The sequence below is a fragment of the Heliangelus exortis genome, chromosome 5 (assembly GCF_036169615.1).
Source record: "Heliangelus exortis chromosome 5, bHelExo1.hap1, whole genome shotgun sequence".
NCBI classification, from domain to species: domain Eukaryota; kingdom Metazoa; phylum Chordata; class Aves; order Apodiformes; family Trochilidae; genus Heliangelus; species Heliangelus exortis.
In genome coordinates this window covers 27185206-27211354 of record NC_092426.1, presented here as the reverse complement: position 1 = coordinate 27211354, position 26149 = coordinate 27185206, and the positions used below count along the sequence as shown (strand labels likewise).

Below are 26149 nucleotides of genomic sequence, written 5' to 3'. Positions count from 1 at the left end.
TTAGTATGAGGAACTGAAGAAGGAGTTTTGGACTCTGAGGCGGGACCCCGAGGGCTCCCCATTGCCCCCCTGCCCCTCCGCTCTCAGTGCCCGGCAGACCGGAAGTCCCGCGCTCCTCCGCCCGCTCCTGGCTGCGCTGCTGCTCCTGCGCTCCCTCAGCGCCAGCCCGGCACCTGCTCTCCAGAATCCGCATCCATCGGGTGCTGGGCAGGGCCATGGAGCCCTCTCCTGAGTCGGCCTTGCCGCCCCGGGCCCTCAGGCACCTGTCCCTGCCAGCATCGAGGTCGGGTTGTGTCTATATTTGTATGTGTTTGGGTATTTGTTCCTTATCCACGCGTTACTGCTTTCTCCTCCTGTTCTAGTAAACCTCTTCCAGTTTTAATTTCCAACTTCCAAGTTTCTCGTGTTTATTCTCCTTTTTATCACCCCGTGGCAGGGTGGAGGGGTGGTGGTAATGGAGAGCAGTTCTGATCTCTGTTTTTTTGTCAGCCCAAACGTTGGAGCCATGGCAGTGCCTAAGTACACGCTTGTTTTTTGCACCAGTACAATGTTGCACCAGTAGAAAGAAATTCGCTGTGTTTTCCTGCTTGGTAATATTTTTTTCCTGTTTAAATGTTCCTTTTGTGTGTTCATTGTAACTCACAGAGTAATAATAATGATTTGTTACTAAGAAACAGGAGAAAATGCGCTGCACAATACTTTAATGTTTCTTGTAGGGTGCTTCATATTAGGGTTCCCCATTCCCAGCGCTTCCATATTTACTGTGTTTTAAAGAAGAGAAATTTGTTGTCACCAGAAGCAGTATTCTTAGTGAGGCACTATGAATGATTGCTGTCTCCATTCAGAAATACATCTCATATTCTAATAACTAGATCTAACAAAAACATCCTTTGTTCTCAAGAAAGCACCCATAAAATCGAAGTATTAACAAGGTTACTGTAGATAATTTCAGCTATAACATATTCTGTATGTCTAAAATGATTATGATATTTTATTTATGTAAACACCCTTTTTAAAACTTCCAGATGAGTGTTAACCAGTTATTACAGTGTTTCACAAGATCATCTTGGCAGAGAAACCTTTCTCTGCTGGTAGATTCAGCAAGATTTTTTAATACATACTCTTCCTTAGCAATAGCAGTGTGTTCCACAGGAGTGGTTATCCCAAATACCACTGACGAATCTGTGTTGGGATAAGTTGTATGATACAATCAGGATATTTGTAATACATCACACTCTTTTTTATGTTTGCTAACTTGGGTGCTAATCCATGAGTAGGATGTCCTTCAGTGAATTAAGGAGTTTTTTACTGCTGTTTTTAAACTGATTGGATTGCAGGCACACCTATGGAAATCACTCAACTAATTGAAGAAACAGAATGAGATTTGGATTATAGGGTTTCAGATAATACCAAGTCCCACATGAAAGGTATGTAATTTTTTTCTCTTTGTGTTCTGCATTTGGAAAAGTATAGCTGTTGGTGGGTTTTTACCAGCTGCATAGGTCATAGGACATATAAAGATTTCCAAAGCAAAATCTGTCTTAAATTCTGAATAAAGCTAAGCCAGGGCAGACTGGTTTATAAAGGTACTTAGTGTGTTATGTAGGATCATCATTAGTGTTCTTTCAAGAAAATAGGAGGATATGTCTTAGATATCTTTTCAAAACAATTCAGGTATTTCACTATTTATTATTATTTAACCATATAATTGATTAGTAAAGCTCTACACAATATACACTACACAATATATTCTACAACCATTAAGAGTAGAAGCCATTTTTGTCAAAGCGACAATCAAAGTTGGTTCCTTACAGCAGGGATTGAAAGGCTGTTGCCCTGCTAACCAAATTCCATGAAGTCTGTCAGGTCTAGGAAGAACTGGTTCAAAGAACTGAAGCATACACGTTCATAAGCTGAAGGTATAAAAAATAGACTATAGAGAAAATCAGCTGACTACAGGTGGAGAGTATACTGAAAGCTTTGGCAATTTTCTTTCATAAAGGTTGAGGCCTCATGTCTAAGCACTGAAGGTACATATTTTCATATACTCACTTTTTAAGAGAAACCTTTTGTTTGCAGGAAAATCTGCATGAACAAGCCCTAGAACAGTACATTTCCAGTATCAACAAGTACATGAATTTCACTGTATTTTTCAACTAAAATCATGCTCATTCATCTGAAATAGTTGCATTCATCTACATTCTGCAAAATTTGTATCTTAAAATACATTGACTGAACATCATGGTAATTTTGAGAAGAATGTGTAAACTTGTGTGTATGTAAACATAATAAGAGAGGTCATTTATATTAACTTCATAAGGCTTTTAGCACTGTCCACCGTAACGTCTTCAGAAGCTGATTAGGGAATAGTGACAGTTAACTACCAAGTGAACTGAAAACCCTTCCACATAATTTAGCTCAAATGATATATCCATACAGGTTCCACAAGGATTTGTCCTGTATTTGGGTTAATATTTTAGTATTGATTTGTATCATGGAATAGAAAACAGGCATCATATTTAAAGATTACACCACTTAGGAGAAGTTGCCAGTATAATAGAAACCATAACTGTATTCAGAAAAGTTATTCACAAACTGAAAAGATGATGCTGAAAATTTAGAAGCTGCTGCTCAACAGGAAGAATTGTCTTAAGTTTTAGCTATAGGCATCACTGATCACCTATACAGATATATTATGGGCAGTAACAGGTGAGGGAGGGACTCTCCAGAAAAAAATCTGATACAAGTGTCATACCTTGTTATTGAAAGAATATTGAATTACCCTTTTGGTCTGCTTGATATCAGCCATAGAACTCCCACCCAGTTTAGGAGAATTATGTATAAAGTAAGTTGTGCACATCTGGACAGAGTCCAGAAAAGGGGAACTAAAATGGACAGATCTGGAAACATGGTATGTGATTACAGACTAGAAGAAAGTAGCTAGAAAGACTGAGTGAAGGCAGTAAGAAAGAGAAAATATTGTTCGCCTGGCCTATGCTTCCTGTGATGACAACCTGTGATGACAAAGAATAGCCTAAATTTGTGGGAAAGAAAATTTAAACTGGTCATTGCAAAATACCACATAAATTTAAAGTATAATAACAGACAGGTGTAGATAAGTTGTAGCAGAATGTTGAATCAAGACTAACCTGTATGACTGAACTACAGGTTTCGTGGCCTAGATTACTCTAAGCTCAGTATCACCCCCAAGTCAGATTTTATTACGTCGTGTTAATCAAAAAACAACAAAATGACACAATCTTTATAAAAAACAAGCATTACAGAACTCTAGTTGCCAATTTACACATTTTCATGAAATGTAAAGTATAAACATAAAGGTACCAAAGACTAAGCATTGACTTAGTGGTAGGAAAGAACATTTTCATTTGTGATTTGTTGATGATTCACCTCTGAGAAGCACTGAGTATTTCAGCAGTTTATAATGGCATGTAAGCATACCCAAGATCATTGCATTTTCAAAACTGGGAAGGGAAGGCAATGGAGTGATGGAGACTTTTCACCACTAAGTTAATATTAAGGAAACCAGAAGGAGTGGGAGATAGGGGGGTGGGGTGTCTGAATATGAATAGCTCTCAAACATAATCTGCGATAAAAATAAGTATGGCTCCCCACTGACAGATTCCTTTCCATTAATACAGCTTGAAGATGCAGGATTGTACATCTGCCAGAAACCATGAAGTGTGTTTTAGCTTGACTGATAGATACAAATAGGGTGAGAAAAACTTTTGGAACTTGCTAAGTACCAGGGAGAAGTTCAGTAGTCATCTTATGATTTCTGTACCTATTGTCTTCTTACTGCTGTTATCTTTTATGTTGCTGTTTTTATTTTGTAAATTAATACGTTTATATCACCATTGCGATAAGCCAGGTGAATTTAGTTTTGCTATTACAGAAGATTTAGTCCGTATCAAAGTATTGGCTGATTCTGCAGAGAAAACCATACGCTCTAGCAGTTCCCAAAACATTAGTAGGTTACATTGTCTCTTCTCTACATGTAGGCATCTACAATTTAAAAGTTTTTACATGGCAACTAAAAATTGTTTGCAATGTGTCAGACCATCTTTAAATCCAGTGCTGAAACTTTTTTTTTTAGGACTAGATTTTATAAGATAGATCAGGAGTATCTGAGATGTACTTCATTCCGTTTTCCAAAAGGAGGGTAGATCAGTTTATCTCTCATGGTCCATTACACTTTTCCAAAAGCCCGTGGGTATGTCCATTATGCAATCAAAGAAGGTACTGAGGCATGGATAGGTGATGCACACTGCCTTTAATCCACTTAACAGAAACGTGGGAGCAGACCTCACAGACTTTATAGACCTCTACAGTCTTTCTGGCATCCAGGGTGCATGACCACAGGCTCCATTACTCTGAAGTTCCATGTACTGCTTAGTTTTACCTCTACCATGTTGTCTTTTTCTAAAGTCTGTGTTTAATACGTGAACTGTATTGGAGACCTGTAAATTATATTACATCAAGTGTATTGGAAGGTCCTTATTATGTGCCTGAGCTCAAATGGGAGAAGTCTTGTCCAAAGTGGCTATCAGTTTTTATATACCAATCATACAGCCCAGATTCAACTGAATTATCAAAGATTAATAAGCTTCCATGGGTAGCTGAACTGTGATTGCTGTCTCTGTGGAGGTCCCTAGTCTATAGAAAGTGAAAGAAATGTGACCCAGCTAAAACTGAAATGAGAAATTGACTGATTCATTGACTATAATATCAATATTTACCTAATTACCTTATATAAGAGAACAGTTTCCTAGGGTCCCTTCCTTCATTCCCCAACTAAAAAGTAATAAAACATTTATTAGCAGAAAAAGAAATGTTGCTGAGAAAATTATGGGTATTGCACTGTATAGTCACTATTTGTATTGTGTGTGGGGAGTTCTGAGTTATTTCATAATTGATAAACTGATACTATTGTGAAAGATTTAAAAACCTGTGTAAGGAACTAGAGGCAATGAAAGGAATTAAAGCCAAGTCTTTTTATTAATAGCATTCTCAGTTACCAGAGCTCAGCTGACATACTTTTACTTCCACTGTGGTCTCTGTTTTTAGTCGAAGGCTTTAGTTTCTTAAGCCAGACCTTGCAGCATTGAATGAAATAACTCAATAAAACCAATTTGGATACAATACTCAGAACTGGTACTTACTGCAATATCCAGTGTTGGTGACAGGCTGTCTGGAACCCTGCCAGTGCTGATTTTGCACTATATGCCAGCTCAGTGAGTCAGAAACAGTTTTCACATGTGCCAGTTCAATTGTGCAAGGTTGCTCAGAAATCCCTTTCAATGTCCAAGCAGAATAATTGCTGTATTTCCAATCTACTTTCCTTAAGAGAAAGGAACAAAGGAAAGGAGAAGCATCAATAGAATGGCTTTTACTATCAAATTTGTAGCCTGCTCTGGAAGGTCACTGCTTTGAAAATATTTCACTGTAAGTGAATATATAGGTCGTGATGGTGGGTGTAGGGCTCTCTCATTCAAGTATGCAAGAGAAAAATAGTAATGGAAGAGAGTAAGTGCTATGAAACAGTAGGAAGAAAGATTTTAAAAGTCACTTGCTTAGGAAAAAAAATAGCTTAGCAAGGACTCAGGGATGTACACAAACAGTTCTGCTTACATTTAGTCAACATACTGTTTTGGAGAGCAAAAGAGAAAAGTGTAACACAGGTATCTTTTTAAGCAGATCTTCATGAAATGACCTGGTAACAATATAGCTGTTGGGATAATGCTTTTCCCTGAGTATAGAGCCAAGTTCATAGAAAATGCCTGTTTCAGTCCAAGTGCTGTAGAGTTCCTATGTTGAGCTCACTATGAAATATCAAAACAGCATTTTTAAGAACCAGGCCAAAATAGCTATTCATCGTTTGCCTAGGACAGCATCAATACTGACTGGTTGCATAAAAAACAAATTGTTATTTAGTTTTTATGGAAACCAGAACTAAACTGGAAAAAATATTATATTGCTTGGGTTTTTAATTTAAAAAATAGTAATGAAACTGGAGAAGAGGATAAGATGTAGATAGTAATAGTCAGTGAAATCAGTACTCATTACTTACTGAGTACTTGTGACAAGACCGGTTGCCATCTACTTACATTTCCATGCACTACCTTGTGTTCCCATCTGTCTTTCCTGTGTGACAAATGACCCTTTGTTCCAATGGATTTAAGAGCCAGATAACTTCCTGCTATTTTTAACTTCTGAAAAATCCCTCTCAGCATTCTTGTACTGGTCTCTTTCTTTTCTGCTTCTACCAGTGATTCTGTCAAAGCTGGCTGACCTTCACATCATCATTCCCTCTTGATGGGTTTTCTGTGCCTGTTGGATTTCATGTCTTGCCTTCACACAGTATCAAGTGGGCCTCTGGGACTGTGGCCCAGCTTATGCCATTCGAAGCACTTGAAACACCGACGAACAGTTTCCTTTATTTGCTTCCACATTATTTACTTCCTGCACAGCTCCACATACTCAAGAGTTCTTAACAGCTGATGAGGTACTTAAAATAAATACTTAGATAATAGAATTAAAAGGAAAAAAAATAAAGGTAATTTTTTAAATACTGATCTCACTTCCCCTTTAAATACAACTCAAAACAAAAACTGAAGTTAAAAGATGCAATGGGATTTTTTTTTTAAGTTTAGAATTATTTTATCATTGTTTATGGAAATGAGCCATTTTAACAAAATCACCAAGGCCTAAATAGCTTAATTTAAATTTTGGTATATTCTAAATCTCAAGCAATATCATTGTAAGCAGGCATTGTAACCAAGATTGCATGGGATTTTGAGTGCTTCAGCTTCTTTAAAACATCTACTTTGAAAGACACATGCAAACACTGTAAGTACAAAAATTATTAAAAAGTGTGAAAACAAACATATCTGCAGGTAATAGAACTGGATACAAAAAAACAATTTGCAATTGTCATGCAATCCATTGTCTGCAGGGTTGGTTATAAACCACGTTCTCACACGGAAAAATTTAGCTCATGGTTGACCTTGAACTTCTCTGAGAGAAATGTAGCCACCTGAGGATTGTAGCAGGTGTCTTTGCAAAATACTGCATCATACAGAGATACTACAAGTGTCACAGTGACATATTATGTTACATTTGTAGTTTGGCAGTCAGTACCTAACCATCTACTGACCTGTGCAAATGCGTAATGGGAACTGAGAATGAGTACTATACCCTCTTTGCAAGATGGAAACCAAGTTCCTTTTTGCAAGATAAAGGCTTTGGAACAAAGAAGATGAAAAATTGAGATATCATTACAAAATCATATGTAATCATACATATGTTCACCCAGGGATATATGTATGGTCAAAGGCAATAGGGACTAGCAAAATTCAGCTAGATCATGCATAACCAAAAACCCAATATTAAATTGTCTGGTCTTCTTTGTTTATTAGAGTCTGTCATTTTTTTCTGCTACTGAATTAAGTCTTTTTACTGAATAAGTCTCACACTCCTGTATGGTTGCTGAGGAAAATGAATGTGTTGGTCAAATGACTTTCAATATAAAACACCTAAGTTTCTGCAGTAGCAGCTTTGGAATTACTAACATAATAGGGAAGGTTTGAGCAGCACTAGTTAATCTGATGGTTGGCAAGTGCAATACTGGGCAGTGTGTTAATTAGGTTGTCTACACAGGTGGCAGTTCCTTACATATTTGTCTATGTATCTGCAATTAAAAAAAAATTTTAAAAATGAGGGTGTCTGTGCTCTGCCCCCTCCCCTCCCTTTATCTCCCACAACCTTGCTGGAGTGATAACCACCAGTGGCAGTAGAACAGATGCATCTGGTCACGATGGTTCCAGCTTGCTCCAGGTGCTCCAAGTGCTAAGGTGAGCAATGCACCCACCTAGACACAGTGGTAGTCAGTGTCCTACTAAAACCAGGTTTGGAGCAGACTGGCATCTGTGGCCAGTATGCAAATATGAGTCCATCATCTTTTGTCACAGATGGTGGGTAGCCCAAGAGCCTTTTGGGCTTTCCTGGGATGACAGTGGCGCTGTACACCAGCATTTCCCCTGGAGCAGGGATGCTTCTAAAGGTTACTCCTTACAGAGAGAATCCGTATCACATCAGATAGTCAGTGTTACTGGGAATAAACCCTGGAACTTTGACAGTCTTAGCTAAGTGATACAAAGGATCTATTGTGGATGTTGATCTCTTGGTAGACATAAACCAAGTGTACCTTGCCAGTGAATCTTGTGAAACCACTATCAATCACATTTACTATCAAACTTTGTTAAATCACTGTTTTATATCAAGAAACTTACAGCTCTTTCTCTCTTAAAAGTGAAGTGTATCACTCCATCCACAACAGTGGGATTCTGATAGTGACAAACCACTGAATTTCCAATAAAGAATACAGCTGGAATTCTCAAGAAATTCCAACGTAAATACGAGACAATTGTACAGCTCTTTCCATGCCCTAATCCCCTCCGGCAGTAAAACAGAGTGGAATAAATCCAGTAAATTGACTTGGAGGGTAATCCAGTAAAATTAGTGATATTCTAAAAACTAGAGGGTGTAAGGCAAGGTGAACATTGACTTACAGAAAGAACAGTTATGCATAATGTAAGTGAGCTAATGTCCAGTGATTGGGGTGTCGGAGATGGTCTGATCCAGACATTCTTTTTCTCCCTCTTGTCTTAAACTGCTTCTAGTTGCACTTCTAATTTTAGTTCTTTTTAGGAACAAAATACTGGGGTCTATTGGAAATGCGTTAGACAGAGAAGCTCCCTTAATATTACTAAAGGAGCTTGTTGAGAAGAATTAGAATTTAAATCTAGCCATGATGGTACAAATGAAATTAAGATGGTTGGGAAAGAACACCCTGTTCAAGGGATGTGATAACACTGTGTTTGTAAACCTTTTCCTGTTTCTTCTCCAAGTGACACCTTTTGGCAAAGAATACTGTATCACACTTCACTGAGTTTGTGTGAGACCAACTTCTTCTAATAGCCATTTGAGGCAACTCTCAGTATATAGAACCATAGAATAATTTGTGTTGGAAGGGACCTCTAAAGGTCATCTAGTCCAAATCTGCTGCAGTAAGCAGGGACATCCTCAACTAGATCAAGCCTCACCTTGAATATCTCCAGGGATGAGGCCCAGTTACCTCCCTGGGTAACCTGTTCCATTTTTCCACTACGCTTATGGTGAAGAACTTTATCTTAGCATCCAGTCCAATTCTGCTGTTTTCTATATTTATACCCCGTATAGTTTGGGGTATATAAATTCAGGTATGTCCTTTTGGTTTTTTGCCTCCTATTATTCTCATCGTGCATTACACTTACATAACATTCTAATATCCAGTAACCACTTCTTAAAAGTTACTAGAAAAGACAAAATACATGTAATCTGTTTTATGAAGAATTGCTAGGTACAGAAATTGTCTCAGAAAATCTATTTCATACTTGATTCTGCCTCTAATTTACTATAAAATATTGAACACAATGTTCTTCCCAGATAGTCCCGTCACAGTACTTTGGTTCTGTCCTTTCTCATAAGTCTATTTTAAGATGTTGGAGAATGCCATTGGAGGCATTGTAGCATTCCCTGCTGTTTCCCCTGCTACTAGTACAGCATATTCCTACAGACCAGAAGGAAATGAGATCTGCTTGAGAGTTTTTGCTGTCAACGAAAGATCACGAGGCCTTCAGCTTCTTGCAGGATTGCCTTGTTGGTTTGAGCAGTAGTGAAGGTTCAGCACTGAATATCATCATTCAGTACTGATAGACATGAAATGGGCAAATTACTTAGCATTTTAAAAATCCCTCAGAAGTTTCTCCTATTTTCTGTAGAGTAGGTTCCTTCTTTCAGTTCAGCAGTCTACCTTTTCTCCTTAATAATAATCTGACGAAGCTTCGTGAAACCTGCCTACTCCCATCATGCCACAATATTTTGCATCCACAAGATATCTTAAATTGGTCTGCAGTTAATCCAGAGGAATTACCCAGGTTCTCATTTACATATGGGTGAATTACAGGATGATAACATGACAGGAGAAAAAAATCTGAATTGCTCAGAAAAAATCAGATTGCTCAGATGTTTTGCTATAGGGCATCCCTGTTGCTAATGGAAGTCAGGTGAAGTAATTTTGATAAGGTAGAATAATTATATCTAAAAGTTTTTGTCTGGAAAAATATGCAATATATAGAATTTATGCATGGTAAGATTGTACCTCTGGGCTACTTTGTGGCTGTGGCAAATTCATTTATTCAAAGTGAAATCTGCTTACACTGATAGACTTGCCAACATATAAAAAAACAATAGTACAAAACTTACGATAAATCTAAAATACAAGGTTGGATTTTACAGGTTAAATTTGAAGCTATTGAAATTAGTATGTTTGAAGGAATTGTTGGAATGAAGAAAATAAACACTGCAAGAAATCTTCAAGTAGGATGCCATCTTTTTTATCTCAATGAAGAATATATAGGGTTACATCATTATCAAGGCTTTATCTGTTTGACTGAAATGTGTGAACCTACATGGGTAAAAATGTATACATTTTTGCATTAAACTGATGAAAATTTTCCACATTTACCCTCTATTTTTTTTTCTTTTACAGATACATATCTGTCAGGCTCATGATTACTAAACACAGTTCTGTCACATTAAAAAAATGTATCGGTGATGAAGATGAGATGTCTGTGAACAAGGCCAGTGACACTGAGTTACAGCAGGACAGAATAAAACAGAAGGTTTGATAATGAGAGATTACACTTTCCAGCTATTCTTGAGGACCAGAGGGAGGGAATTATTTGGTTTATGCTGGCAGCAATTTCCCTAAGCCACGTGAGATGGAATACCTCAAGCTGTTGCAAATGTAGGCAGAACAACCTCAGGCCATGGCTCTTGGTTGGATCTAGATTCCCTGGGGTATAAAATATATTGAAAAGGCTCCTAAATAGAGGCTGATCACTTAATTTGACTGTTTGAATGGAAGTCCCACATATTCTTCAACCACTAACACTTGTTTGCAGCTCCCTTGAAGCTTAATAATCACTTCTGTTTTTTTTTTTTTTTTAAATTAGATTAGCTGCTCATGGTTACAGTTTTCCAACTGTAACATATCAAATGTGCTAAGCAGTACTTATGCTCTGTCCTCCTTTCTAGGTTCTGTAAAGCTGCAATGAACAAAGGTTATTAAGTTCCTGCTGTGTTTAAGTTTCCTACAGGTCAGTTTTAATAAACTGTTTGTTTCTTCAGAAATGTACAGTGGCCATATTAATTCCCAGACCTTGAAAATTAAATCTTAAATCAATCTTTGTCAAAGAATGTTTGAAAATGGAAATATATTAGTATTTATTTGTGGATATTTAAGTAGCCCACGATCTACCCTTTTTCTGTAAGGAAGCAGTGGTTAATTGCAATGGTTAAAGATTGTATTGCACGTTTTTCTGAACTGATGACACAGCCTTGTGTTATTTGTAATGACACTGAAAGAGAAACACTTTAAAAAAAAAAAAAAAAAATCTGTTCTTACGCAAATTCTATGTCAGACATAAATGACCCTTTCTGTCATTCCTCTACAGGAGTAGATTGATTCATGCCACTAGTCTAAAATACAAAAAAAAAAAAAAAAAAAAAAAAAAAAACCAAAAAAACCTCTTTTCATATTTTCAAATAATGTAAAACTTATTATAAAACGTTTCACAATTACATATATTGTATTTCAATTTAAACCAAACCAGGTGTTCTGATAGATAAGGGAAGGCCAGTGAATGAGTGAATGTTGCCTGCCTTGACTTCAGCAAGGCTTTTCCCATAGTATCCTCATTGGCAAGCTTAGAAGTGTTGGTTAGATGGACAGGGGGGTGGATTGAAAGCTTGCTCAAAGTTGGAGCTGAGAGGGTTGGCATTAGTGATGAAGAGTAATGTTGGAGGTTCATAATATGTGGTGTTCCCCAGGGTTAGTACTCGGTCCAGTCATGTTCAATAGAGTCATCAGTGACCTGGATGAAAGGATAGAGGGTACCCTTAGACTCACTGTCAGGGACACAAAACTGGGAGGGGTGGCTGACATATCAGAAGGCTGTGGTGCCATCCTGTGTGACCTGGAGAGGCTGAAGAGTTGGACAGAAACCTTACGAAATTCAACAAGAGCAAGTGAAGGGTACTGCACCAGATAGGAGTAACCCTTTGTACCAGTATAGTTTAGGGCCTGGCCTGCTAGAAAGAAGCTCTGTAGAAAAAGGCCTGGGAGTGTTGGTGACTGTGGGATGGCTGTGAGCCAGCAGTATGCCCGTGTGGCCACAAAGCCCAATGACATCCTGGGGGGCACCAAGAAGAGTGCCAAGCAGGTCGAGGGAGGTCATTCTCCCCCTCTATTCTGCACTGGTGAGGCCACATCTGGAGTAGTGTGTCCAGTTCTGGGCTCCCAGGTCCAGGAGGGACAGGGAACTGCTGGTGAGGGTACAGCAAGGGTCTGTGAAGGACAAGGGTCTGTTGGACTAGAGGTCTCTTCTAACCCCTACCATTCTGTGATTCTGTGCTCTGTAAGGATAATACGCCTTAGACTGAAGTAAGGCACTTATATGAAAAATATGATTACTTTATCCACTTAATCATGTTTAGATATGTATGCATGTGTGTTTTACTTTTTAAGAGGTACAGATAGAGGAAACATTACATCGACAAATTTTTAGACTGTCTCTATGTTATATCATCTAGTTGGAAGCATCAACACTTTTCATTATCATGCAGGCATGAACAATTATGTCATTACTTTGTAAACATACATAAAAGGTTGTAGCAGAATGTGTAGAGGAATGGCCTGAGCATGCCTACACAGGTGCTAATTACGAGGTGGGAGGCGTGAGCTTGTGTCAAGCCCACCTGTGTTAAGCCCCTGCCCCCACCCAATTCGGGTTTGCCTCAGCTGCACATGAGCAGGATTGGGGGGCCAATAAAAGGGGAGCTTCCCAACACCCCCTCAGCTCACTCTCAGGCAGCCAAAGGAGGAGGTCAGCTGAGTCTGGAGCAGAAGCACCAAATGAGGCTGGCCGAGTCTGAAGGCAGCAAAATCGAAGCGCTGACTGTGCACCTTGGTGAGAACACCTCTTTGACATCGGAGCGCCGTGCCCCAGGAAAGGTTTGCCCGCTGAAGGTTATGTATCACTGCCATATATTATAAAATATTAGTAATATCATGAAAGACGGTCATACCAAAATTCTTCCCCAGTCTTTGGTTTACTCATATTTTGAGAGTCACAATAATGAGGTTACTAAGACAGAAGATTAATTTTCTGATGTAGGATATGTATCTATTACATTTGAGACCTTGAGAGGTATCTGCATTATCTTTAATATCTTGCTGAAGTCACACAAGTTTATACATAATCATAGACTCAGAATGGTTTGGGTTGGAAGGGACACCTCACAGTAGATCAGGTTGCTCAAAGGCCCATCCAACCTGGCCTTGAACACTTTGGGGAGGGGGCAGCCACAGCTTTCCAGGGCAACTTTTTCCAGTCTCTCACCACCCTCACAGGAGAAAAAAATTTCTTCCTAATGTCTAACCTAAATCTACGTTTTTCAGTTTGAAACTGTGGCCCCTTGTCCTTTTGCTGCCCATCCTTGTAAAAAGTTTCTCCACAGCTACCAAAAATAAATATCCATTTTCCTTCTGATGAGGCCTTATGAAAACTTAGTTACATACCCTGTCACATATAGGGGAGACAGTAATTTAGGATCATAGCAGCTGCATTGTGCTTTTTAATTTGTTTGACATCAGATAAGGAGTAAGCTATCAAAGAGGTAATAATTTTATATTGTCGTATTTACAGATGCTCCCACATGAAAACACTAATTTTACAAAATACCTAGACGTAAAGTTGTCTAACACTTTACCATTTTAATATTCAGTTTTGACTTAAATTTAAATTTGCTAAATATTCAAATTCTGGACTGCAATTCATGTGTCTGGTGTTGGATGCTGAGAACTTTCCAAAGATTTGCTAATGCGAAAAAATAACCTTTCATGAAGAATTCTTGGGCCATTCATGCTTTGGAGCAGAAACCTCAGGTGTTTTCCATCGAAATACAGGCAGCTTACAGACTTTTAGATATTACAGTTCATCTTGTAGTAAGGAATATCACATACTAGATACCAGTATGAAAGTTTAGAATTGAGCAATGTAATTTTCTAGACACTAGGCATTCTTAACAGTGTGTGCACTAGGCACCCTTCAGCTCCACCCAGCAGCCAACAGGCCCCATACAGTTCTGTGGACTCCACTTTAAATAGACAGGTCCAACAGTCCATGCTGAGGCATGTCAGCAAACTGCATCCATTCTAATAAACGTGGTAAGACTACAGGTTCATTAGCTACAGAGCAACAATCTGCCAGTGTAGCTGTAACATTTCCTGCTTAATTACTCCAGAATTATTCTTGTGTGAGACAAATACCTGTGAAGCATACTGGCAAAATGGCTGTACCATCAGCTTAAAGGCTGTAGCCTGCTACTTGCCAGATACACTACTAAGGCTCTGTGCTGGTGATTATATGCAAGATAGTTGCATCTTACTATGCAGCTAGTTTTTGCTATTTGTCTCCCCGGAAAAAATCAGAAATTGTATTTACTGTAGTGTAAGGATGTTGAATATCTATGTTAGAAACTCAAAACTTAGGAAACCCAAGAACTGAGGTTGCTTCAGCAATGTTAATTCAGCCCTCACATGTACGTTTTAGGCTGTCATCCTTATTTATCTGTTCTTGCAAGTCTTTTTTTCACATTTTGCCTAATTGAATAGACTACATTATGTTCTGGAAGCTTTTCAAAGATAAACTGTGAGGGAGGTTAATGACCAAAAGAAAACTGATTCATCTATCATGTTAACTTGGAAAGTCTGTAGGAGCAGAGTATGTCTGGAAATGGCAGGTGAAGGATAAGGGATTTGAATTGTGACAGTGAAAACTGAATCTACCACAAAGTTCTAACGTGATGGTAATCGAGACACTTAAACCAAAATTTTCACATATGGTTGCTAATGGCTGCTAAAAATGTCCACATTTTCTGGGTACCTATTTGAGTCATCCTTGGCAGATACACAGAAGTGCCAAGTGATCACAGCTGTGACTGAAATGAGTTGGATCTATGCTTGTGATTTAAAATACTCTGAAAAATCAGGCTCAAACTCTTTTCAAATTAGTGAAATATTAGTGAAAACTTGATCATTTTAATTCCTTTCAAAACTTCAGTTTCTTGTACAGACTTCCTTAATACCAGCAGAATTATTTTACAAGTTTTTGAGTTTTTGATCGTCTTACAGTTTTAATAGAGAATTTTGTGTTGTTCTGATGTAGTTTACATAGATTTACATAAAAGCCAAACTCAAATCACCTGTATTCCCACAAAGTATCTATGCCTAGTGTCAAATTCAGAAATTACAAAGCTTGGAATATTCTTTTTTACTTGCAGTAAGCTAATTTAACCTGAATGAATTTAGCTCTCTAATGTTAGACTGACTATAAATCTTAGCTAGTTAAATGAAGGCTCAGATGGGCATAGAGATGCTATTTCCATTGCATTATACAGGAAGTTCATTTCCTTGCTTGCTTTCGCTGTTCCTACACCCACTGGAAATGTGGAGTGTCTTCATCATTTTCAGAAATGTACAGACAGCATCACGCAAGGACATATGTTGAAGACTGAGATAATCAAGCATACATCAAAAATTTCAGTTTCTGACCTCTGGGCTGCTTCCAAGCTAGCTTTCATCTGATATGTGGTTTTATTTTTTTAAATTAATTAAATTAACTGGCAGTTTATTTCCTGGTGATAACAAGATCATATTTATCAACAGGATCTATCCTGTATATCCTGCTTTGCAACAACATAGTTTCAGTGCGAGCACTTGGCTATTTCTAGCTAGTGGAAGAAATTATCTTGGGAGGATCATAGACTGACAGAACACTTGAGGTTGGAAGGTCATCAGTCCCACCACTTGCTCAGATACAGTGAGCTCATGCGAGGTGGACAGGAAGATGTCCAGCCAGGTGTTGATAATCTCCACATACAGAGACTCCACAAACTCACCGTACTAATACACTTGTACTCAAGTTAGCTTTTATTTATTTACATATTTTATTTCCTTCATGAATTGCTTAAATGTCCTTCCTGCTAAATAGCTCTACCATTATAACATAGAATATTCATCAGTATCCATAAGCATCTGATGCACTTATAAATTGATAGTATTCTTGTTAATGTGATAGGATTCCAGTTACCTTCTTTATAGTCTAATCTATTTTTCAAGTTATCTTTGGGGAAACTGTTTGGCATTCCTCCTCCATTATTGGTCTAGGCAGGTTTCTTGAAGGATAATTTTCTTTTACTGCCTACCATCTTTTGCTTAAGAACGTATTGAATAGCAATAAAGTGTACGTTCTTCTTACCATAAATCTGAGAATTTTTGATTCTGATGAAATATTGTGAAAGCTACTACAATAGTACAGCAGAGGGCTGGGGAGAATGAAGAGGCAGCAAAGTACGCAGCTAACACAAGTAATCTCCCTGCATGCAAAATTCATCATTGCCTTTTTGGCTATGTTCTCAGACTTTCCAGTCAGAAAAGGTAGTGCAGGAGGGGGGTATACATGTGAGAGGTGTAGAGGTATGGTGAGGTGATACTTCTGTTGTAAACAAAGGTGAGTTTTTAATCAACGGAAAAGCTTTGGTCTTGGAGGGCATTGTAGTAAGAATGTAGTAAGGGGGAAAGCGTGAGCCTTGTAATGGCTGATGGAAGTTTCAGCCCTGACATGTTGGCCCAGAGTGCAAAATGATTATACAGGAGGAAAAGGAAATTGTAAATGAAATGGAATATTTCTGAAAAGAGAGATTAAATTCTCTTAGACATCCTAAGTTAATGACTGGAAAATTATGGGAGATTCTGAGCCAAGAATGGTAGAACTGCTTTGTCGACACTGAGTTCAGAAAAAGTAAAATAAATGATGTATAAAATTGGTGGTGTGCATGTTGATAAAAGATGGCAAAACTTGAGCTAGATTTCAATGAATGAAACTGATAGTGGAGATAGGGAAGAGGTGACAGAGTCATAAAAATTTATCCCAACATGTCCTTACTAGAAAGTGTCCCAGTTTTCTTTTTTAGCACCGAGAGTGAGATGAAGAGTGCCCTCCCTTTATATATACTTTTTCCTGAGTGCTTGGCCAGCTTCCCTTTCCCTGCACCAGAATGTTTGCCTGAGAACCCCTGAACCCAACACCCCAGTTTTTCACTTTAAAAATATGATCGGTCTTCAAGGAGATAGAAGGACTCTGCAGGTTGCTACTGGCTTACCCGTTATTTTCCCCATGACCTATCTTGGGAAATACTCTAACTTACATTGTGAGTGATGCTTCCAAATGGAAACCTCAATCTTTAATGTTTGATTTTGAGTACCAGTCAGTCTCATAATTTTGAACAGAGTAACATCCTGGTCCAATGCTTTTCATGTTTGCTGTCCTTGCTTTTAGCCATACCAGTGTAAATATACTAGTGGTCAGCTAACTGTGGAGTTGTACTGAAGTACAATTTATTCTGAGTTTTATAATGAAGGACAATAGGGGTTCAAAATACACACTGACTTTGGTAACCATTCAAATTCGTTAGCTGAATTTATATTTCTTTATGACAAAAAATTGCTGACTAAAGTTATTCCAAATATCTGTGATCGCAGCTAGAGATCTAGAATTTTACAATACCAGGATGTAAATGTAGATTTCATGATTTAGGGGTAGAACAAATTGGTCAGAAAGGAAAATAAAACCACTGATCTTTGACAAAGGTAAAATCTATTCTGACTTCCTCATCCTTACTATCCTTACTTACATGGGATCTTTTGATTAATTCCCTTTCAGCATATGTCCAGTGGAGAGGAAAGAACATCATTTGCATTCTCTGGGTGCTTAGACATTTGCCATCCTGCTATGATGATGGTGTTTCTCCCTCTTTTTGGCAACAGAGGAAAAGAACTTTGCACATCCATTTATGTCAGAGTATATATTCCCCTTCCATTTGAAAAGCAGTTTCCCCCATGGTGAGTAAGGCATAGTATTTAACTTCCTAAAGCAGCCTCTGGATGGAAGTGCAATGTGTTCCAATACAGTTTGCTTTCACATGTGCAATTTGTTTGTGACTCATGAATCCCCATCAATATGCCTTCTGTATAAGATGTTATAATGCCATCAATCCTTTATTTGTATTTGAATCACATGTATAAGGCACTGAGATTTCATAAGATACCAAGCAGATTTTGAGAGGTCAGCAGTTTTCATCTCTGGAACAAGAAAAAAAATCATTTATGTGAAAGGTTTTAGTGAAAAGTCAATGTGAAGGAGCAACAGAAATGCCTGACAAAGCCTCCCCCCCCCTTCAATCCCTCCCACTGCCTCTCCCTTGTCATCCTTCTTAAGTATCACCTCTCCTTTCCATCAGGACTGGCACTCAAGGATAACAGATGGCAGCCTCAAGATTGTAGCACCCTTTAATGTCTGCCCTTTACTGTCTGGCAAAAGTGTTGACATTTCTGCCTTGAATGAGAACTGAAAACATTTAAAAATATATTCAACATGAACAGTCAGTGTCTAAGATGTTGTTTACACACTGCTAATGGGCTTTGACTTTAATAGAATGATCCTTACGTCTGCAGAACCCACAGTCAGGTGTGAACTGGATATTTTCTTCTGTCATTTCCCTTACATTAGAGAAATAACCATCCTTGCTGCCCATGGACTTCAGAGCTGTGCATACTATTTCTGTTAGCAAACAGAAAGGCTCTGGCAATGGGTTTTTTTCTCAAGCATCAGCCCAGCTATGAGAGAACGATATCCTATGAGAGAACAGTCCCTGGGAAGGAAGCTCTGCCTCCTCCTCTGGGAGGAGCTGTCTCATGAGCAGGATAGGAAAGAGATCAGGCTCTGAATTTTCAGGGGCAGAAATAAGTTCATGTGCTATTAAACATTTGAGTCTTGAACAGTTGCTGGATTTTAATACCATCACAGGTTTTTGTTTAGGTGTGCACCCCTGACGTGTGAGGAGAGCACTGGCAGCTTGTTATCTCTCTCCTGCGATGTATTCATAGCACAGTATCATTTCTGATGTGCATTAAAAAAAAAACAACTGTCTTCTCTTCATCATAAACTATTAACTCTTACTATAAAATTTTTGAAACCACATTTAATATTTTCCATGTGTGCAGGATTTTCTTTTTTCTTGTTGTTAATTTAAGTACTCCTAGTTGTTAATAGGCAGAAATTTTCTCGTTAACAATATATGTGGCCCTTTAATCCTCAAATATGTTTAGCAGTTGAAGACATAGGTGAATTTACCAACATATTACATAATTTACCAACAAATAATTACATAATATACCAACAAATGCCTCGGCTTAATGCATACTGTTTAAAGATTGAGCACAGGACTATGCATGTCTGGGAAATGAATACGACTTTCTGCTTGCAAACGCTGTATTTTGACAGGCCATATTGTCTTGAGATAAAACATCTGAAAAAGGATGAATAATTTAATCAGAAACAGATGAGACAAATAGTATAAGGGACAGTACATGGGTTTCCTTCTTGAAAGCTGAAGTCTACTCATGCTTCACATGACCAGCCAACCATTCCACACTAAATGGTGAGTTGATAGGAAGTAGGTTTCTTGATGTGAGTGTCTAAACCAAATAGATAAAACATTCAGATTGCTAGCAGATGCAGTGAGTTGTTCTGTGGATTTGACATATAAAGCTTTTAGTGCCTTTATTAAAAGTCTCAGACATCACTTGAAAATTAATACTATGACCCAGTTGATCTGAATTTTTTAATCAATTTTTAAACAAAAAATGAAGACAGTAGGGTTCATTTCTATAGAACTATTGCATAGATCTCATTTTTGCTTCAAACCTTTTATGTGGCCTAATATTTCGTATCATTTTTTTATCTGAAAAAAAATTTAATAGTATTGTACTTCTTTAGACATCTCCCTTCTCCAGCAGCATGAAGAACTGTAGGACAAAGCTATTTTTAGATGAAGTAAGCATAATGGGAATATGTGTGTCTTATTTAGGAAAAAAGTATGGATATCAAGTAGTAAGTATGAACAGCCTCTTTTGATCAAAAGAGGTGGAACAAGAATGTGGGACACAAATGGCTTGTGTCAAGGTGTGCTGGTCCTGCTTTTCCTTGCTGTTCTTTCATATTTTAAATGCTGTTTTATTTCCTCTACGCATTAGAACATGCTGAGTGGTAGGGTTAGAGAAATACAGTGTTTTTTAATTTGCACATCTGAACCCTGTTTATTGGTGTTTTGATGACACCTAGTGGTTACAGAGCTGTTAGCCTGTTCCAAGCTGCTCTGGGAGAATCACCACATTGAGATCGCTTGCTACTGGGTGCAAGGCTGGGATTTTGTAAGCTGCAGGAGAAAAGGCTCAGCAGCAGTTCTTTTCTTTCACTGCTTAATCATCGGGAGCAGTGTACTTCTTGTACTTTAAAATACAAAGAAACTGTCATTCTTGTAGATTATTTCAAGATTTCACAGTCCAGTTCCACTGACATTGTCAGGAGTAGCAGAGTAATAGAAGATTAGAACCAGACTTAGATGATTCCATAATGAAACCTTGATAGCCAGCCTGCTCTTCAGTCTCTATCTACCCACTGCCAACAAGATAAAAATATTGTGTACAGATTGTGCTTGTATGTGATGAAGCAATACCTGGTGCTAACAGAAAGCTGCAGAAAACATGGTGGTTTAGATGTGTCTGAATGCAAAAGAATGCATCTCAGCTGCCCTGGTTTTGAACATGGTACCAGTTTTACATACGTCAGATGGTTGCCTTTGTGAGATGTCCCATCCATATCTGCAAAATCAGTCTCAGGCCCAGTGTATGCAGTAAAATAAAAAAAGAAAGCATGCTGTGAGAGTTCTCTTTTCTCTGCCTCAGAGCACTGGTGTTGAATAGAGATACTTTGGTTGAACAGCACTACTTTCTACAACACAAACATTTTATTTTCAATAAATATTTATGAGGAGTTGGCAGGGGAAAAAGAGGTTTCATTCTGCTGATTAGAAAAAAAGTGATTCAAGAAATGACAAAGTTACTGCTTTTTCTGCTTTTGTTTCAGTACTATGAATATGTAGTGAGCGTGTGTGTGTGTGTGTGTGTGTGTGCGCGTCTCCTCTGTGTGTGTGTTTGAAAGAGAGAGTGTGTGTGAGACAGGTGGCAATGGGGTTGCTATAGCAATTACTTGTCACTAATGATAGGAGGGTAATTACTGCAGCAAATTCCCACATAGCTATTCAGCACACAAGTTAGACTATTTCCCATCCTAAATATTCTTTCTGTATTTGCAGGATTACCTTTTTCACCAGATGGCTACAAGCTACATTTGTAAAATTTAAAGTAGTGTAAAATCAGAAGTTCATTAATTACCATGTCACTGGAGTCAGAATTTAGTCACTCCATTTAGTCACAACGCAAAATTTCCTTTTTCAGAATGCTTTTTGTATTTTCAATGTCAAAAACATGTGGAGGTCACCTTCCATTTGCATTCGAGTAATGGAGATTAGTATGTGATGGAGTCTGACTCATCACTTAATTGCACAAGATGTAAATCAGGTTTTTCTGCAGGGAACTAATAAAATTAAACTATTAATAACTTCAAACAACTACAAATCAGACCATGTTTGAAGGAAAATAGACTCGGGCATTGAGAGAGTCATTGAGAGAGTCTCATTGCAACATGTTCATTAGTATATTTTTCATCTCTTTCCGTATCTTTGCAGTTTAACAGTAGCTTTTGAATTCATGCAAATCAGAAAAAAAAATCTACATTGCATTTCATGTTTAGGCTGGTTCATTCCGCAGTGTTTAAAACATTTCTAAAGGTATAAATATAGATGCAACTTCTTTGCTGACATATATAATGCATATTTTTGGTTTCTGCAGAGTAATCGTCACTAACAAAATGGTCCAAAAATATGTGTATCTTAATTCCACAACAACATGGTGTTACCTTGGCTACATTATTTCTTAACAATTCTCTTAATGATTCTCTTTATCCTTTTACTAATGAAAATACAGATTATGGACATTACCTTTTAATTAACAGGTGGCAAATACATGGAACTACAAGCTGCTTTAGAGAGTTTATTTCTTCTCTGCAGTTGGCTGGACCGTAATGATCTGAGGGAAGGCAAAATAATTTCTGTCGTTTCAAGAAGGTGAAGTAATGGATTTTATAACTACAGTCTGGAAAGATAGCACCTAGGCTTCCTAGATGGATGTGTTGTGCTGTAATTAACAAATGTTTGAAACTTAAGTTTCTTTCTTTCTGACTCACTTGTTACAAATTTTAAAACTATGCATCTGATTTACTTACCATTTTAATATTATGATCTGAAAATTTATAATTTAATGATAAATTCCTTTTTTCTCACTTTTGTTTTTCCAACATTGCATTTTATTAACATAAAAAAAAAGAAAAAACCAAAACTTTGTTGGATGTACTAATGGTCCTAAAAGAAACCCTTATAAACTGCAACTGTTTGGAGTTATTCTTTAGTACAATTGAGTTATTTAAGTTAATAGGTAAAAACAGTTTAATATGCTCAAAGTTAAAATCCACTTACAAGCTGATGATGACCTGGTATAGTAATTAAAATAATACTTGCTACAAGATGAATAACTGTATGTTTAAATAAGGATTTTCACTGTTTCCTTTCCCTTGTTTATGCCTCAGGTGAACCTTTCATAAATGGGAAGGCTGATTTATAATCTTCTGATGTGTGAATCAGTAAATCTTACTAATCTATTTCTCCTCAAAGACAGCATTTGAATTCCGAAGGATTTCATGAAAACTATTTCCCATTTTGCTCACTAAAAATTGGTAGTTTGAGGACAATTAAAATTCAGGGCACAGTGTATGCAGTAACCCTGATAATCAGTAAAATATGTCAGAGAGCAAGATGGTTTCTCCAACTGAATGGAAATCGCAACAAGCAGTTAACCTACAACAGGAAAAAACTCCTTACAGGGCTAGCCTGCTGCCTTACAACACTTAGAAGGCTGATTAAAGAGATAATGATATGAAACTATATAAAATCCTTGCAAAAGCAGTAGGGAGGATAATGACGGATATTTCAGCTTGCACTAAAATTTATTTTGGCTTAGAACAACAAAAAAATACGTTGATTGGATCGCTATATATTATGTCAAAGTACAAGAATGACAATTTCTTCCCCCAAGCCCCACATTGCTTTTATTGTTTCAGCTCTTTGACTCTTGATGACTTGAGTTCAAGTCTCAAATGGACTTCTGATCAGCAGGGGAGCTGATTGCAGAATAAAGAGAGAGAAAATGTGTAAACTTGGTGAAGTGCTCCACAAGCTCCGGCTTGCAAATCTCGCAGAGACTGCAGCCCATCCAGCTCACAAACTCTCACCTAATACAACGTGCTGTAAGTTGTGAAGAAATGTGTTTAAGTATAAATAGTCTCTACTGGCTTCAGGAAGTAAAACTGTTCCCTTAGTTTAGTCAACACATTACTTGCTGGGAAAGCTGAGAGGCCAATGTCCTACGCTCACCAGTGATTTCTCCCTGTAAAATGAAAGTTAGCAATCATTGTGTGTATAATATTGTCTATTAGGTGGTGCATAAAGGCTTGCATTGTATGTACATACTGCAGTTGTATAGAAAACATTACAGAGTGAGCCTGCTTTTAGCTTGATGCCTCATACAGTGGTAATTAAGGAGAACAGTCTTTTGATTTGCTACTATTTGCAGTTCTACAGGAAAAACTGAGTTTAGGCTCTCTTGTGCTGTGCGTTGTTGCCATGTTTAATCTTCTGATTCGCCAGGAACAATTACATGCGACACCTATGGGGAATTTAATTGCTTAGCTCCTGCCTCTACAGCAATTGTAATTATAGTGCAGTACTATCTGGGGGGAAAAAAAAAAAGAGAGAGAGAGAAAAAAAAATGTGGTGTTTTTTAGAACATAGCACTGAATAATACCAAGGTTAGATTTATACAACAGCAAAGCTGGAAGAATTAGCTTCCAGAATTAACCCTGTGTTTCTTTTGATGAGAGGCCAGACAAAATAAAGCTTTGGTTATTGTAAATATCCTCATGTAAAGACCTCCATTCAAGCCTATCGAATGCATTTATCCTCCCAATATATGTGGGAGTTAGCACAGCTTCTCTTTTTTCCACTCTTTTTCCAGCTGAGGAAACTAAGGCACAGGAATGTGCTGACTGATTTGTCATTATGAAAAATCCAAAGGAGAGCAAATTAGTATGTGAGAAATTCTGAATTTCTAGCATTTCCAAGCTCCTTTTACTTTCCATGGGTACTGCTTTGAAAGAATCATAATGGGCAAAACACGCCTTTTTAAGCTATAAGATCTTTAAAAATTCTGTAAAATGGACCATAATAAAATATAGTAAAATAAAATAAATAATAAATATTACTGTATGCTATTCTGCTGATAATTCTTGTCGAGCAGAATTGGAGATGTCATGAATTGTCTGAATCATCCTACATAGTCCCAAGCAAAGGAAGTTTCAGACAGGATTACCCTGTTGCATTCTAAGAGAATCCAAAGAGCACTACTGTACTAGAATTTCTTTTATTCCTTACTGAAAAGAAAGAATGATTGCTGCTTTGTTTGCAGTAAGGCATTTTTATTACTTTCATTATCTGGGTGATTTTCAGAACTGATCTTGATAGCAGTTCAGTTAGAAATTAAATTCTCATTGGGTAGTTTTCACAAAGCTTCACAAGTTAACATGCTTTTAGACGTGGTCACAGTTCAAAATCAGGACCAACACTCCACAGAATAGAGCCCATTCTGGCTGAAGAGCTCATGATACTAAATAATAATACTGGGGTTTATTTGTCTCAAACACTAATCATATAGAAGTGCAATCCATTCACCATTTTCTATATGTTACCTGCTCTCCTTCAGTACATGCTGTAGTCCCCTTTCAGTGATGCCCACCATAGCAGAACATGTGACCTGTAAATAGCAAAAGGGCAGCCCACTCCTTTGGTACAAGAATATTGTATAAGAAATACATGTTTAAGATAACTACTAGATTTTTATTCTCTTTGCAGCCTATCAAACATGACTTTAGTCATGCCAGAGAACATATAATGCTATAATTGCCTGTAGGAACTTGTTAGCATTTAGACAATGTGCTGCAAATGTGAAGGTGCACAGAACCTATCCCTGCAGATCTGCTGCTGTGATTAACCTGAGAAATTCTGTATAGGAAAGTAACTAAGGGAAATGTGTTTTCTTTACATAATTATTAACTTCTTTTGATACTGACATCAGCAGAACTGACAAGATCTCTTTGAAAACCGGGGTTACCTTCCTGGAAGTTTTGCATTCTTTGCCATAAAAAGCAAAAATACCCACGCTGACATTTTAAGTTTCTTCCAAGTCTCATTTTAAAAGATCAAAGGAGGTGATGGAAGTTCATTTGAAAGCCAAAGGGAACAAATTTCATACATGGGACATTATTTTTTATCATGCTGTATATCCTTTCTCCCCCACCCCCCCTAATTAGTAGCTGTAGATATATATAGTTATGACAATAGCTAGGCATTTCACTGAATTAGCAGTTCCATGAGAGAACTATCCATACCCATTCTCCCCACCTTTTATTATGCTGTAAAGGACTTCTGGACTGGTACAAGACTTGGTCAGGTTTTCCACTGAGAACATAATCTATTTGTTCAAAGCCAAAGTGATAATCTCCCTCTGAAGTCAGCACATGGTATTGTCATTTGAAGACATGGATTTTGCCACCATCTGGCCAAACAACATCGGATAAGTCACTTGACGTCTTCCTTTTAATTTCACCTTTGTAAATATATCATCAACCAGTGTTTGCAAATTGCTTTGGGAATTCTGTTGTAGGTTTAAAGTCAGTCTTGTCTTTACTGTACCTTAAAACAACTTTGTTCTGACTTTGTTTTCTCCAAATTTGCATATCTAACCCTGAACCAACTACCATCTTCATCCCTTGTTTTATAATGTGAGCATTGCAAACATACTACAGAAGAGACTCCAAACAGTGAATCTGAAAACACT

The 26149-nt window shown here is 37.6% G+C and overlaps 2 long non-coding RNA genes across 3 annotated transcripts; one reads left to right on the top strand and one right to left on the bottom strand.

The window, feature by feature from the left end:
* The first annotated feature begins 694 nt into the window (after nucleotides 1-694).
* LOC139797205 (uncharacterized) lies at nucleotides 695-25886 on the top strand. 2 transcript variants are annotated; one of them, XR_011726345.1, is made up of 5 exons: nucleotides 695-1427; nucleotides 10610-10742; nucleotides 11158-11219; nucleotides 19527-19683; nucleotides 23319-25886. It is a non-coding gene; the product is annotated as an uncharacterized lncRNA (long non-coding RNA). The 2 variants fall into 2 exon arrangements; XR_011726346.1 differs by lacking the exons at nucleotides 19527-19683; nucleotides 23319-25886 and adding an exon at nucleotides 12748-12829.
* On the bottom strand, nucleotides 18216-22318 carry LOC139797206 (uncharacterized). Its single transcript, XR_011726347.1, has 2 exons — nucleotides 22144-22318; nucleotides 18216-18325 (listed from the first exon to the last, which is right to left on the bottom strand). It is a non-coding gene; the product is annotated as an uncharacterized lncRNA (long non-coding RNA).
* Nucleotides 25887-26149: the final 263 nt, after the last annotated feature.